We start from the raw sequence: 14,110 nt of genomic DNA on the forward strand, positions 1-14,110 counted from the left end.
AAGAGCTTTGCTGCGTGTACCTTGATTTTTTTTTTGTAGCCAAATATATGCGATATGAAAGTGACCATTTTAATGATTTTTACACGTACAATTCACTGGCATTAAGTACATTAACAACGCTGTACAACTATCAGCATCTCATCTGTCTCTAGAACTTTTTTTCTTGAGACTGAGTTTCGCTCTTGTGGCCCAGGCTGGAGTGCAGTGGTGTGATCTCGGCTCACTGCAACCTCTGCTTCCCGGATTCAAGCAATTCTCCTGCCTCAGCCTCCCGAGTATCTGGGATTACAGGTGTGCCTCACCATGCCTGGCTAATATTTTGTATTTTTAGTAGAGATACGGTTTTGCCGTGTTGGGCAGGCTGGTCTCGAACTCCTGATCTCAGGTGATCCACCTGCCTTGGCCTCCCAAAGTGCTGGGATTGCAGGCGTGAGCCACTGCGCCCAGCCTAGAGCTGTTTCATCATCTCCAATAGAACCCCTGTACTGGGCTGCCACTATTAAACAACCAGGAAGAAACTATTACCTTCTTTACGGCTTAAGCCACTGCTAATTATCTTTTCAGCTGCACACATTCTCTCCTTCCGGTCTCCCTAGACTGGGCACAAGACTAGTGGCCGTTGTATTCTGGCCCCTTCTCCAGGGGGAATTAATCTGATAATACAGCAGAGAAGGGGGCAGGGGCTGCCTCAGTTTCCTATAGGTGCTGAATTCTTTGGCCAAAGATGTGCTTCCAGGGGTCCTAAATGCCTCTCCCCAAAGCAGAACCAGAGCCAACCCATAGCTTAGCTCTGGACCTGACATATCATGGGCACTTAATAAAGATTTGTTTGATAAATGAATCTGGACAGATAGATTTGCCATCCCTGGGAAAGGAAACTTTACGGCTGCTCATGGTCGCAACGAATTGACAAGGGCATGCACTTTGGGGTCAGAAAGATCTGCGTGCATGTGCTGGCCCTGTTCCTTACTACATATGTGGCTCATTTGTTGTTGTTGTTGCTGAGCCACAAAATAGGAATAATAATTCTTACCGTATGGTGTGCAGTTTGAATGAGGCAATGTACATGAGGTGCTTTACCTTAGAGGAGTAGAAGCTCAATGGTGTTAGTTCTGTCTCCCTTCTATGTACCAGAAAATCTCACAGACGCATCTCCAGAAATGACTTTCTTTTCTCAATGCCAGTTCCTTTTCTGATTGGCTCATTTATTGTCAGTTCCTAAGAAAGGGAATCCTCCCTATTGTCTGAACTCTAACCTTAGGCCTTTCAAGTTAGTATTCTACTGCTCTTAAAACATGAAAGGGAAATGATACTTTGTCTGAAATCGAGGCTCCTCAATTTCTATTGTATTAGATGGATTCGTGTTTTCTTTTCTCTCTCTCTCTCTCTCTTTTTTTTTTTTTTGACATGGAGTCTTGCTCTGTTGCATAGGCTGAAGTGCAGTGGCACGATCTAGGTTCACTGCAACCTCTGCCTCCTGCATTCAAACGAGTCTCCTGCCTCAGCCTCCCAAGTAGCTGACATTACAGTTTCCCGCTACCATGCCCAGCTAAAATTTCATACTTCTTTTTTCTTTTTCTTGAGATGGAGTCTTGCTCTTTTGCCTAGGCTGAAGTGCAATGGTATGATCTTGGCTCACTGCAACCTCCCTCTTCTGGGTTCAAACAAGTTTCCTGCCTCACCTCTCGAGTAGCTGAGATTGCAGGCTCCTGCTACCATGCACAGCTAAGTTTTTGTTTTTTTCTTTTTTTTTTTTGAGGCAGAGTCTTGTTTTGTCACCCAGGCTGGAGTGCAGTAGGGCAATCTTGGTCCACTACAACTTCCACCTCCCGAGTTCAAGTGATTCTCCTGCCTTAGCCTCTTGAGTAGGTAGGATTACAGGTGCGTGCCACCATACCCAGCTAAATTTTGTATTTTTAGTAGAGATGGGATTTCTCCATGTTGGTCAGGCTGGTCTCAAACTCCTGGCCTGAGGTGATGTGCTTGTTTCAGCCTCCCAAAATGCTGAGATTACAGGCGTGAGCCACTGCACCCAGCCACTCCCAGGCATTTTTGTTTTTTTTCTCTTTTGAGATGGGATCTTGCTCTGTTGGCCATGATGGAGTGCAGTGGCATGATATTAGCTCACCGAAACCTCCACCTGCTGAGTTTAAGCAATTCTCCTGCCTCAGCCTCCCAAGTTGCTGCAATTACAGATGCATGCCACCACATCTGGGTAATTTTTGTATTTTTAGTAGAGATGGGATTTTGCCATGTTGGCCAAGCTAGTCTCAAACTGCTGACCTCAAGTGATCCTTCTGCCTCCACCTCTCAAAGTGCTAGGATTACAGGCATGAGCCACCATGTCCAGCCTTTCTTTTTTGAGACAGGGTCTTGTGCTGTCTTCCAGGCTGGAGTGCAGTGGTGCGATCTCAGCTTACTGCAACTTCCATATTCTGGGCTCAAGCAATCCTCCTGTCTCAGCCTCCCAAGTAGCTGGGACTCCAGGTGTGTGCCACCATGCCCTGCTAATTTTTGTATTTCTACTTGAGATGGGGTTTTGCTATGTTGTCCTGGCTGGTCTTGAACTCCTGGACTCAAGTGATCTACCTGTCTCAGCCTCCCAATGTGCTGTGATTGCAGGCATTCGCTACCGTGCCCAGCCTATTTTTCACTTTGTGAGGAAATATGAAACTATGTTAAAAATAGGCTGTACCATTTTATATTCCACATACGAGGAACTAAGGATGGTGGAATCATCCTTATTCCAATTAAGGAATCACATTAAGGATGGTGATTTATCTCTGACCTTGCTAACACTTATTATAACCCCTTCCTTATCTTCAGTACACACCTTNTTGTATTTTTAGTAGAGATGGAGTTTTGCCATGTTGACCAGGCTGGTCTCAAACTCCTGACCACAGGTCATTCACCTCGGCCTCCCAGAGTGCTGGGATTATAGGCGTGAGCCACTGCACCTGGCCGGATTGGTGTTTTCTTATGCGTGTTATGTGTTCCTTTTCTCTCTCTCCCTGCCCCCACCCTCACCACCCACTCCTGCCTCCAATGCACAATCACTGGCACAAGCTACTCCTCTTATCCACTAAACTGAAACTATCATGTCTTTTACTATTTCCAAATCCAAGAGCCTGGCCACATTCCCCTGGGACAGAGGGCATAGTGCTTATTATACGCCCTCAGGTTTTAATAGTAGCCAGGAATTATCAATCATTCACAGTGCCTCTTTCAGCCACCCCTTCCTTCCAATTACTTGGCACGTTTGTTGTCACCTCCAAATTCTAAGCTAAAGGCATGGAGTAAATAATTTGTGGAAATTAAGTGAGCTGGCTAAAGTCTATGCCCCATTGGATGTATGACTCTGTCTACCATGTGAAGTAGTTGGAAAAGTTAACCCAGAGGAAAGTAATGCACTTCAATTTCAAACCAGTAAATATTCACTGGGTGCTGTGAATATTCAAAGCTTTGGGACAGTATGGGCTTATGAAATCTGCAAATCTGATGGCAGAGATTTTAAAATCATATTTTAGAATAGTCTCTTAATATCCTAGTCACCATTTGTCCCCTCCTCAATCTAATCTACACAACACTTACAGTTTATATAAATAGTACTCATTACTTAGGGGTCAAGACTGTGAAGAGTCCCATGTACTCTAGGGAGTTCAGCCCATTTCTCCAAGCTCTGCAGAGCTACTGAAACATTTTTAAGTCTTCTGGAATCATGTGATCAGATCTGCATTAAAAAAAAAATTATTGGGGAGATATTGGGAAAATGCATTGGAAAGGGGAAGACCAGAAGCCAATCAGCGGGTGCCATAATCCAGATGGAAGCTGGTGATTGTCTGAAGCAGGACAGTGGCATGGGAATGGAGAGAAGGAAACAGTGGGGAGGTGAGATTAGCTGGAATTGTAATTGATTGAGTACTGGGTGAGAGACAGTGAGGAGTCAAGGTTGACCACGAGCTTCAGCCTTTGGCAACCAGATGGAGAGTGGTACCTGCTCTGAGTGGCAGGATGAAGAATGTGTGTGTCTCTATGTGTGTGTGTGTGTGTGTGCGTGTGTGTGTGTGTGTGTGAGATAGATAATGAGTCAGTTCTGTAGCTATTGAATTTAAGCTGTCTGAAAATGGTAGTAAAAGTCCGCTATGGGTATGAGTTTAAGAAAAGTATTTGGGTTGAATTTGTAGATTTGGGGGTCACAGGTGTAGATTAACTGGTAGTTGAAACCTGGGAAATAGTATAAAGTGATTAGTGAAGACAATCAAGGGAGGAGCCCTGGAAAACCTCGACATTTGAGAGGGAGGCAGGGGAGAAGAGCGATTGGAGGAAACTCAGAAGTGTGCCAGGATGTAGGAGTAGAATTCAGAGTGTGAGCTCCTGAGAATCAAGGGGTGATACAAACAGGCCCAAGACAGAGTCTGAAGGAAGAAGGAAGGGTGGGGGCCAAGTGGGAAATTCAGCAGAGAGATCTAAACTGAGAAGGGGAGCTAAGATACGGAGGTCAGAGGAACGAGTGGCCGAGGCAAAAGCTGAATTTCAGAAGGGTTGAGTGCTCAGGAGTTGAAGTGGAGAAAGAAAGTGCAGTTAAATTGTTCCTGCAGTGAGTTTGCTAGGAAAGGAAACTAGAAAGAGGAAACCAGGCAGGTGTCAGGGAGAGGCAGGACTGCGGGCAAGAAATACTTAAAGATGTTACAGACTCAGGGGAAGGTGTCACTTGAGTGAGAATGGAGCAAAGGCTGTTCCATACTCAAAACCATCCCCTTCACTGGTTGGGCTTGGTGATGTGTCTATAATCCCAGAAATTTGGGAGGTCGAGGCAGAAGGATCCCTTGAGCCCAGGAGTTTGAGTCCAGTGAGACTCTCTTCTCTAAAAAACAATACCAGAACCAAAAACCCATCCCCCTCTCCTTCCCTGTGACAGAACCCATACCCGGTTCAGCAGGTGGGTAGGGAAGTGCCAGGGGAAGGTTGGTTGCTCCCCGACCCAGGGAACATTCCCGTTCTTTTGTGCAGCCATTGGTTTAGGAGTGGGAATGTGACCCACTTCTAGCCAATGGGACATTATGGGAAGCTGGCTGGAGTTCTCTGGGACATGTTTTTCCCTTGACAAATAAGAGAGCTATAGGAGGAAGTTTTATTTATTTATTTATTTATTTGAGACAGGGTCTCGTTCTGTGGCCCAGGCAGGTGTGCAATGGTGCGATCTCGGCTCACTGCAGCCTTGATCTCCTCGACTCAAGCGATCCTCCCACCTCAGCACCTCCCGAGTAGCTGGGACCAGGCACACAATACCATTCCCAGCTGATTTATTTTTATATTTTATAGAGACAGGGTCTCTGTATGTTGCCCAGGTTGGCCTTGAACTCCTAGCCTTACGTGATTTTCATGCCTCATGCCTCCGCCTCCCAAGGGACTGGGATTATAGGAGTGGGCCACTGCTCCCAGCTGAGACTTCTTCTTCTTTTTTTTTTTTTTTTTTGACAGAGTTTCACTCTTGTTGCCCAGGCTGAGGTGCAATGGCGTGATCTTGGCTCACCACAACCTCCGCCTCCCAGGTTCAAGCGATTCTCCTGCCTCAGCCTCCTGAGTAGCTGGGATTACAGGCATGCGCCACCACACCCGGCTAATTTTGTATTTTTAGTAGAGACAGGGTTTCTCCATGTTGGTCAGGCTGGTCTTGAACTCCCGACCCCAAGTGATCTGCCTGCCTCAGCCTCCCAAAGTGCTGGAATTATAGGCGTGAGCCACTGCGCCCAGCTGAGACTTCAATTTTTTTTTAAATTTTACTTTTATTTTGTATTTCACCCTTTCCTCTTTTCTTGCTCTGTTGAATCATGCCACGTGAAGACGTGAGACCTAGAACTGTTGCAGCTGTCTTGCGGCAATGAAATGATACGCTGAGCTGGATGGTGGACAGGGCCTGTCTGCTGAGCATGGCAAAGCAGAGGACAGTCAGACCTGGATCCTTGATGGAACTTGAGGACTTTGTTGAGCTGCTAAACAACCCGAGATCACCTCCTTTTAGTCTTATTAAGAACCCATTAGCTTTTTTATGGTTTAAGCGATTGCCAGGTATCTTTCCAGTTGCACGCATCCTAACTGATATAGGATGGTTCTCATATTCTGGATCCAGGTTGGTTTTAAAATGACGTTAGGGTACCAGTAAGACTTTTTGAAACGTTGAGGTAAACCATCTTTGATTGTGGTTTCTTCCCTAAAGTAGCACTCAAGGCCATCATTCTTTAAAATAGTCCTGATTGTTTAAACAGACCAATTACTTTGCTATGGGTAGTGAAGATTATGGAAGTCAGGCCTCTCTGCCTTTTCTGGTTGAAGCCAAATCAAACCAGCCTTCCAAGCAAGAAACACCCATTAGTCCTTTCCATAGCTTCTCATAATTATTACCATGCCTTATTGATCTATTGGGAAGCAAATCTTTCTAATCATTTCAATTGGCCACATTGTGATTGTAATATGAGATAGGACTTCGGATGTCATGCTTTTCTTCAGAATTTAAGACAAAAGACTCTCTAGACTGAGAGTTCAAATGGCTGAGTTGTTGTCTAGAACATGAGCCTGATGGAAAAGGAGGGATATTTGAAAGAGAGTCATGGCAGGTGTACTCAGCAAGCACAGGCTGCCTCCCTCGGGGCTACTGAGGAGGGCCTAGGTGACTGGGAATTAAGTATCTGCCCTTGAGAAATTGACAACCTGGAAGAAAAAAAAGTCCTCAAAAGTGGTGAATAAAAGCCCAAGTATAACAAGCATCATAAAGGATGGACTGGACAAGCAGGGGGTTGAAGGCAAGGAATCTAGTTAGTGAGCTAGTGAGATATTCTAGGTGAGAGAAATCTAGGGCAGTGGCCAGGAAGAAGGAAAAGAGGGCAGGATACAGGAGGTCTTGCTGAGACAGAGTCAGCAAGAATTGCCAGCTGATTCGATGTGGGATGTGGGAAGAGGGGTGAATAAAAGGACAAACCTCCTGATACAACAATGGGAGAGATCGTAACAAATCTTCTGTATTATTTTCTAGGTGTGTGGGGAGGATAGGAAGAAGAAGAAAAAACTGATCTAGATCATGGTTCTCAAACTTTCATTTAGCTGAGGAATAACTTCTTCAACAAAGCCATCCACACACAGCCAATGTATTTGGGGTAGGATATGTATTCTCCCACCCATTTCCTTGTGCAGGAGTTGAGCACGCACCAGGTAGGATAACAGAAGACAGCACAATTGTTCTGTGCAAGGATTCGGGGAGGTTCTGTGCAGGACCAGCTTCATGGGCATGCAAGCCATGCAGTTGCACGGGAACCTGCACTTATAAGGACCCTGTGTTGGTTTAATGCTCGCTTGGAATTCTTAATAATTTCTGAACAAGGTGCTCTGAATGTTTATTTTGCACTGGGTCCTTCAAAGGAGGTAACTGGCCCTGAACAGAGGTAGGGAACTAAAGAACCTCATCTTTTTTTTTTTTTAAAATGCATATTTTATTGCACTTTAGGTTCTGGGGTACATGTGCAGAACATGCAGGACTGTTGCACAGGTACATACATGGCAATGTAGTTTGCTGCCGCCACCCCCCGCCCACCTATATCTGGCATCTCTCCCCATGTTATCCCTCCCCAACTCTCTATCCCCTGCTGTCCCTCCCCTAGTCCCCCACAACAGACCCCAGTGTGTGATACTTCCCTCCCTGTGTCCTTGTGTTCTCATTGTTCAATACCCGCTCGTGCGTGAGAACATGCAGTGTTTGATTTTCTGTTCTTGTGTCAGTTTGCTGAGAATGATGGTTTCCAGATTCATCCATGTCCCTACAAAGGACACAAACTCATCATTTTTTATGGCTGCATAGTATTGGTTTCAAAGAACATCTTTATTTTTGTTTTCATTTCATTGTTTATCCAGTCAACATTCAAGAGCCAGTTGTTCAGTTTCCATGATGTTGTGAGGTTCTGAGTTAGTTTATTAATCCTGAGTTCTAATTTGATTGCACTGTGGTCTGAGAGACTGTTTGTTATAATTTCCATTCTTTTGCATTTGCCGAGGAGTGATTTACTTCCAATTATGTGGTCAATTTTAGAGTAGGTGTGATGTGGTGCTGAGAAGAATGTATATTCTATGGATTTGGGGTGGAGAGTTCTGTAAATGTCTATTAAGTTTGCTTGGTCCAGATCTGAGTTCAAGTCCTGGATGTCCTTGTTAATTTTCTGTCTCGTTGACCTAATATTGACAGTGGAGTGTTAAAGTCTCCCACTATTATTGTGTGGGAGTCTAAGTCTCTTGTAGGTTGTTAAGAACTTGCTTTATGTATCTGAGTGCTCCTGTATTATGTGCGTATATATTTAGGATTGTTAGATCTTCTTGTTGCATTGATCCATTTACCATTATGTAATGCCCTTCTTTGTCTCTTTTGATCTTTGTTGGTTTAAAGTCTAATTTATCAGAGACTAGGATTGCAACTCCTGCTTTGTTTGCTCTCCATTTGCTTGGTAAATCTTCTTTCATCCCTTTATTTTGAGCCTATGTGTGTCCTTGCATGTCAGATGCGTTTCCTGGATATAGCACGCCAATGGGTTTTGACTTTTTATCCAATTTGCCAGTCTGTGTCTTTTGATTGGGGCATTTAGCCCATTTACATTTAAGGTTAATATTGTTATGTGTGAATTTGATCCTGCCATTTTGATGCTAGCTGGTTGTTTTGCCCATTAGTTGACATAGTGTCTTCATTATTTCGATGCTGTTTACCATTTGGTACGTTTTTGGAGTTCCTGGTACTGGTTGTTCCTTTCTATGTTTAGTACTTCTTTCAGAAGCTCTTGTAAAGCAGGCCTGGGTGAAATCTCTGAGCAATTCCTTATCCATAAAGGATTTTCTTTCTCCTTCACTTATGATGCTTAGTTTGGCTGGATATGAAATTCTAGGCTGAAAGTTCTTTTCTTTAAGGATGTTGAATATTGGCCCCCACCATCTTCTGGCTTGTAGGGTTTCTGCTGAGAGATCTGCTGTGAGTCTGATGGGCTTCCCTTTGTGGGTAACCCAACCTTTCTCTCTGACTGCCCTTAGCATTTTTCTTCATTTCAACCCTGGTGAATTTGACAATTATATGCCTTGGGGTTGCTCTTTTTGAGGAATATCTTTGTGGTGTTCTCTGTATTTCCTGGACTTGAATATTGGCCTGACTTGCTAGGTTGGGGAAGTTCTCCTGGATAATATCCCGAGGAGTGTTTTCCAGCTTAGATTAATTCTCTCTGTCACATTCAGGTACACCTATCAAACGTAGATTAGGTCTTTTCACATAATCCCATATTTCTTGGAGGCTTTGTTCATTTCTTTTCACTCGTTTTTCTCTAGTCTTGCCTTCTTGTTTTATTGCATTGAGTTGACCTTCAATCTCTGATATCCTTTCTTCTGCTTAGTTGATTCGGCTCTTGAAACTTATGTATGCTTCATGAAGTTCTTGTGTTTTTCAGATCCATCAATTCATTTATATTCTTCTCTAAGCTGTTTATTATTATTAGCATTTTGTCAAACCTTTTTTCAAGTTCTTAGTTTCTTTGCATTGAATTTGTTCTTTTAACTCAGAGAAGTTTGTTATTACCCACTTTCTCAAGGCTGTTTCTGTCAATTCATCAGACTCATTTTCTGTATAGCTTTGTTCCCTTGCTGGTAAGGAGTTGTGATCCCTTGGAGGACAAGAGGCATTCTGATTTTGGGTGTTTTCATCCTTTTTGCACTGGTTTCTTCCCATCTTTGTGGATTTATCTACCTGTGGTCTTTGTAGTTGGTGACTTTTGGATGGGGTCTCTGAGTGGACGTCCATTTTGCTGATGATGAAGTTATTTCTTTCTGTTTCTTAGTTTTCCTTCTAACAGTCAGGCCCCTCTGCTGGAGGACTACTGGAGGTCCACTCCACACCCTGCTTGCCTGGGGATTACCTGTAGTGGCTGCAGAACAGTAAGGGTTGCTGTCAGTTTCTTCTTCTGCTATCTTTGTTCCAGAAGGATACCTGCCAGATGTTAGCCTGAGCTCTCCTTTATGAGGTGTCTCTTTGGATATACAGGGTTTGGGGAGCTGCTTGAGGAGACAGTCTGTTCCCTATAGGAGCTCAAGTGCTGAGCTGTGAACTCCGTTGTTCCATTCAGAGCTGCTTGGCAGGTATGTTTATGTCTGCTGTAGCAGAACTTCTAACTGCCTTTTTTCCCCTGGTCCTCTCTCCTGGGAAGGTGGGGCTTTATTTATAAGTTCCTGACATGCTGCTGCCTTTTTTCAGAGATGCCCTGCCCAGTGAGGAGGTAGTCTAGTCACAGTCTGCCAGCAGAGGCATTGCTGAGCTGTCATGGGCTCTGCCCAGCTGCTCTGTGAACTTCCTGTGGTTTTGTTTATAGAGGTATAGTTAGAACTGCTTCAGTAATGCTGGACTGCATCTGTAATGGCAGACTGCCTTGGTAATGGTGGATTGCCTTGGTAATGGCAGATTGCCTTGGTAATCGTGGACTGCCTCAGTAGCAGTGGACTGCCTCGGTAATGGCAGACGCCCTTCCCCCCACAGGGCTGGACCATCCTGGGTCCAGTTGTGCTTGCTGGGAAACTCTCAGTCCAGAGTGTTTCAGATTGCTGGTCTTTGTGGGGGTGGGACCTGCCAAGCCATATCACTTGGCTCCCTATTTCACCCCCTTTTTTTCAGTTGAATGGGCGACTCTGTCTCCCAGGCATTCCAGGTGCCAGTTGAAATGGCTGCCCAGATTTGTGTGAGTTTTTGTGCAGAGACACACTGCACCAGCTGAAACGGCCATGCTGGAATCTCATGGCACTTTTCCTCCCAGGAATCTCCTGGTTTGTGGGCAGTAAAAACTCATTTGGAAATGTGGTGATCACTCACTCTCTGTGCTCTCACTGGGAACTGCACTCCAGAGCTGTTCCTCTTTGGCCATCTTGGATCGGCTCTCGAGAATCTGGTCTGGGTGTTTGGCTAGTGCTTCCTGTTTCTTCACATTCCATGGCTTTTTTCTTTCCTCCAGATGGGTATTCAAGTCTGGCTTGGACATAGCAATACCCAGGGACACCAGGTTTTGTAGTTCTCCAACATCACATTCCCATACAAATGCTGCTGAGCAGAATCAAGGCATTCCCACTCTTCTGGGGAGAATTCTATGGCCACATCCCTGAATGTCAACATTCCATTTTCCAGCCTCAGGATGTTCCAAGGTCCTCCCTAGGGATCTCCCAGTACCTGCAGGTCATAGGATCACAGGGGCTGTGGTAAAGTCACCCAGAAGCTCCTAGAGCAGAGGAGATACAACAGTGGAAACCAGAACCGAGCCAGAACCTCATCTTCTACAGACTCAGGGATGCCAAGACAGCCAGGGTGGAAATGCATATGAATAATGGTGATAATGTCTTAAGAGAAGTAGCCTAAATCACAGTGTTGCTGCAAGTGTTGAATGAGCAAATACATGCAAAGTGCTTAGAACATTGCCTGGCACATAGGGAATGCTGTGGAAGTGTTTGAAATCATTACTGTCCCTCCTTGCACTGGTTCAACACCTGACAGCCTAAGGCTGATTATTCGAAGGGTCACAGTGGGCTTTTCTCATTTTCGCTTTTCTAACCTGTCACTCACCACCCAGCCCCAGGCTTATGATTGTCCTTTGGGGGAAAAAAATTCCAACCACAATAATTATCACAATAAATACATATGAGATATCACATCCTCTCTTGATCCAGAGTGTAGCTAGCTAGTGCTTCAGGGTGTGTCTGTGTGCTATGTGTGTCTTTGTGTCTGAGAGGGAGTTGTCTTTTCTCATTTAATTTTAATTCAATTCATTAGAGGCTTTCTCTGGTGGTTTTGTTATTATCATTATTTTTTTTTTTTTACCTGCCTTTTTGGTTTATATACAGAGGACTCTAAAACCACCTGCTTCCTCCCTCCCTCCCCTTCTCCTCAGGTCCCCAGAGGAGGGCAGGATCTAAAGAATGACTATGTCACCATTGTCATCAAGATAATGGCTCCCTCCCCCACTTCCCTCCACTCCCATCTCATTCTCTTGAGGCTGTGCAGTGCTCAACCTTTGTCCTTAGAGGATAGTCCTTTACTGGCGGTAAAAAATTAAAATACTGGCTCAACACCTCTACTGCATGCAGCTGTTGTCTTGACCGAAGTCTGAAAGCTGCCCCACCTACCCCCATTCTAATCTTAGACATTCCCAGCAAATTCTCAGTAAGAGGGAACTCCCTCTCATTGTCCTAGGGTTTTAAGTCTGCAAGAACTACATGTTTTTTTCCTTAGCAGTGGCAGCTGTACTTTTTCCTAACAACTTTGCAAGTTCCCCACAGAATTGGAAATTCCCTTTTTGGTTACAGCTTTTGATAGATGCAGAAGAAACCCAGCCTTCCCTCCTGACCTGCTGTGTGACTCTGGGAAGCTAGCTTAAATGTTTTGGGCCACAGATCACAAAGATTAACTTGATGGGGGGCAGATTGAAGGGTGAAAAGTGTTTGGGAATGATTTATTTTTAGAGGACCTTTGGAGAAGGGCTTTACAAATGTCTCTAAGGTAAGAATAGCCACTTGGGGAATTACCAACCCACTTAGATTCCCTCTCTTGAACAAGTGAGTTTAATAATTTCCATTGCTAATTTCTATGATGTCCCCACCCTCACCTCCAAGCCTGCCTCCACCCTCAGCTGTTGATTGATGGAATAGATGTGCTCTACTGGGCCTCCCACTGAAGCACACACTACTGGGAGGCCTTAGATAAATAGAAGTCAGAGGCAAGGCTGCAGAATTATTATTATCATTACGATGATGATTACGTTTTAAGCATGAGAAACAGGAAGTGAAACTAGCTAAAATGTCCAGTGATACGTGGCTGGCCCCATCTCCTCGGCTGGACCTAAAGGCAAAGAAGAAATCGGCCAAATAAAATTGTAGCCCCGCCACAAGCTTTAACAACTTGTAGTGGAGTGTGTGTGTGCGTGCGTGCGTGTGTGTGTGTGTGTGTGTGTGTGTTTGATGTGCGTTACAAGGAGCGTCCTTAAATAAGCAGCTTCTAGAACTTGTGGTGATCTTTCAACCTTATTCTTATGCTCAAGCTTCCCTCTTCATGTGATATCCTCAGGTTCTTCCTTACTACTTCCTTCCCCATTTCCTAGAGAGAACTTCTTACGGCTGTCAGAAGACGTTAAAGGAGAAGTCCAGTGATTAATTGCTTCCCACTACACATGCCTTATCTGCCCAGGCCAGGTCTGAGCTATGTGCCTTTCTTGATCACGGGGTCTGTATCCAGGGCAGACACATTCCCTGAGCCCCAGGCCTTCCTTCCCTCTCCCTTCAGGGGGCCATGTTTTCTCCTCTGCCTCACTGCTTGAGGCTCCATCTGCTTGGTTGATTATTCATGTCCTTTGTCTTTTTCAGGAATCGATTATGGATAAATGGTAGTTAGAAAACAGGGCTTCAGGGCCCATGCGATTATCCCACTCTGACATTTCCATTTTCAGCACCATGGCCTCTGGAAACAGTGAAAATGACCTGATTTTCAAGCTACCTTATTAGTTCAACTTCCCAGGGAGAAAAGAGCAGGCAGCTAAGTGGGGAGGAAATGAACCAAGTTGGTGTTTCAGAAAGACCTCCTCATTTGGACAGTATTCTAAAAAAGAAAAAAAGAAGCATGGGGAACAGGAGAGAAAAAGGCATCTGGGAGGGATAGCAAAGAAAGAGAAAGAAAGAGCATTTCATCTGGGCAGGGCACTGGGCTCATGTTCCAGTCCTTGGGCCCACATCTTTTTTATGGCTTTCATATCCAGATCTTGAGCTAGATTAATAAATTATTGGAATTTGGGGTTGGGAAAAACATAACTGTCTTATTCTCGCTATGATTTTTTTCTAAGCCTAGAATAGGGGTCCAGAGAAGCCCACCTAGGGTCTGGGATAGGGATGAGGACCATAACAAGGCAATTGATTGAGGAAGAAAAACTCTAGTATGAAGATTTTTTTCTTTTTCTTTTTTTTGACTGAGTCTTGTTCTGTCGCCTAACTGGAGTGCAGTGGCACAATCTCGGCTCACTGGAACCTCTGCCTCCCGGGCTTAAGTGATTCCCCTGCCTCAGCCTCCTGA

The sequence above is a fragment of the Cebus imitator genome, unplaced genomic scaffold, assembly GCF_001604975.1.
Source record: "Cebus imitator isolate Cc_AM_T3 unplaced genomic scaffold, Cebus_imitator-1.0 Scaffold38, whole genome shotgun sequence".
In the NCBI taxonomy this organism is placed as follows: Eukaryota; Metazoa; Chordata; class Mammalia; order Primates; family Cebidae; genus Cebus; species Cebus imitator.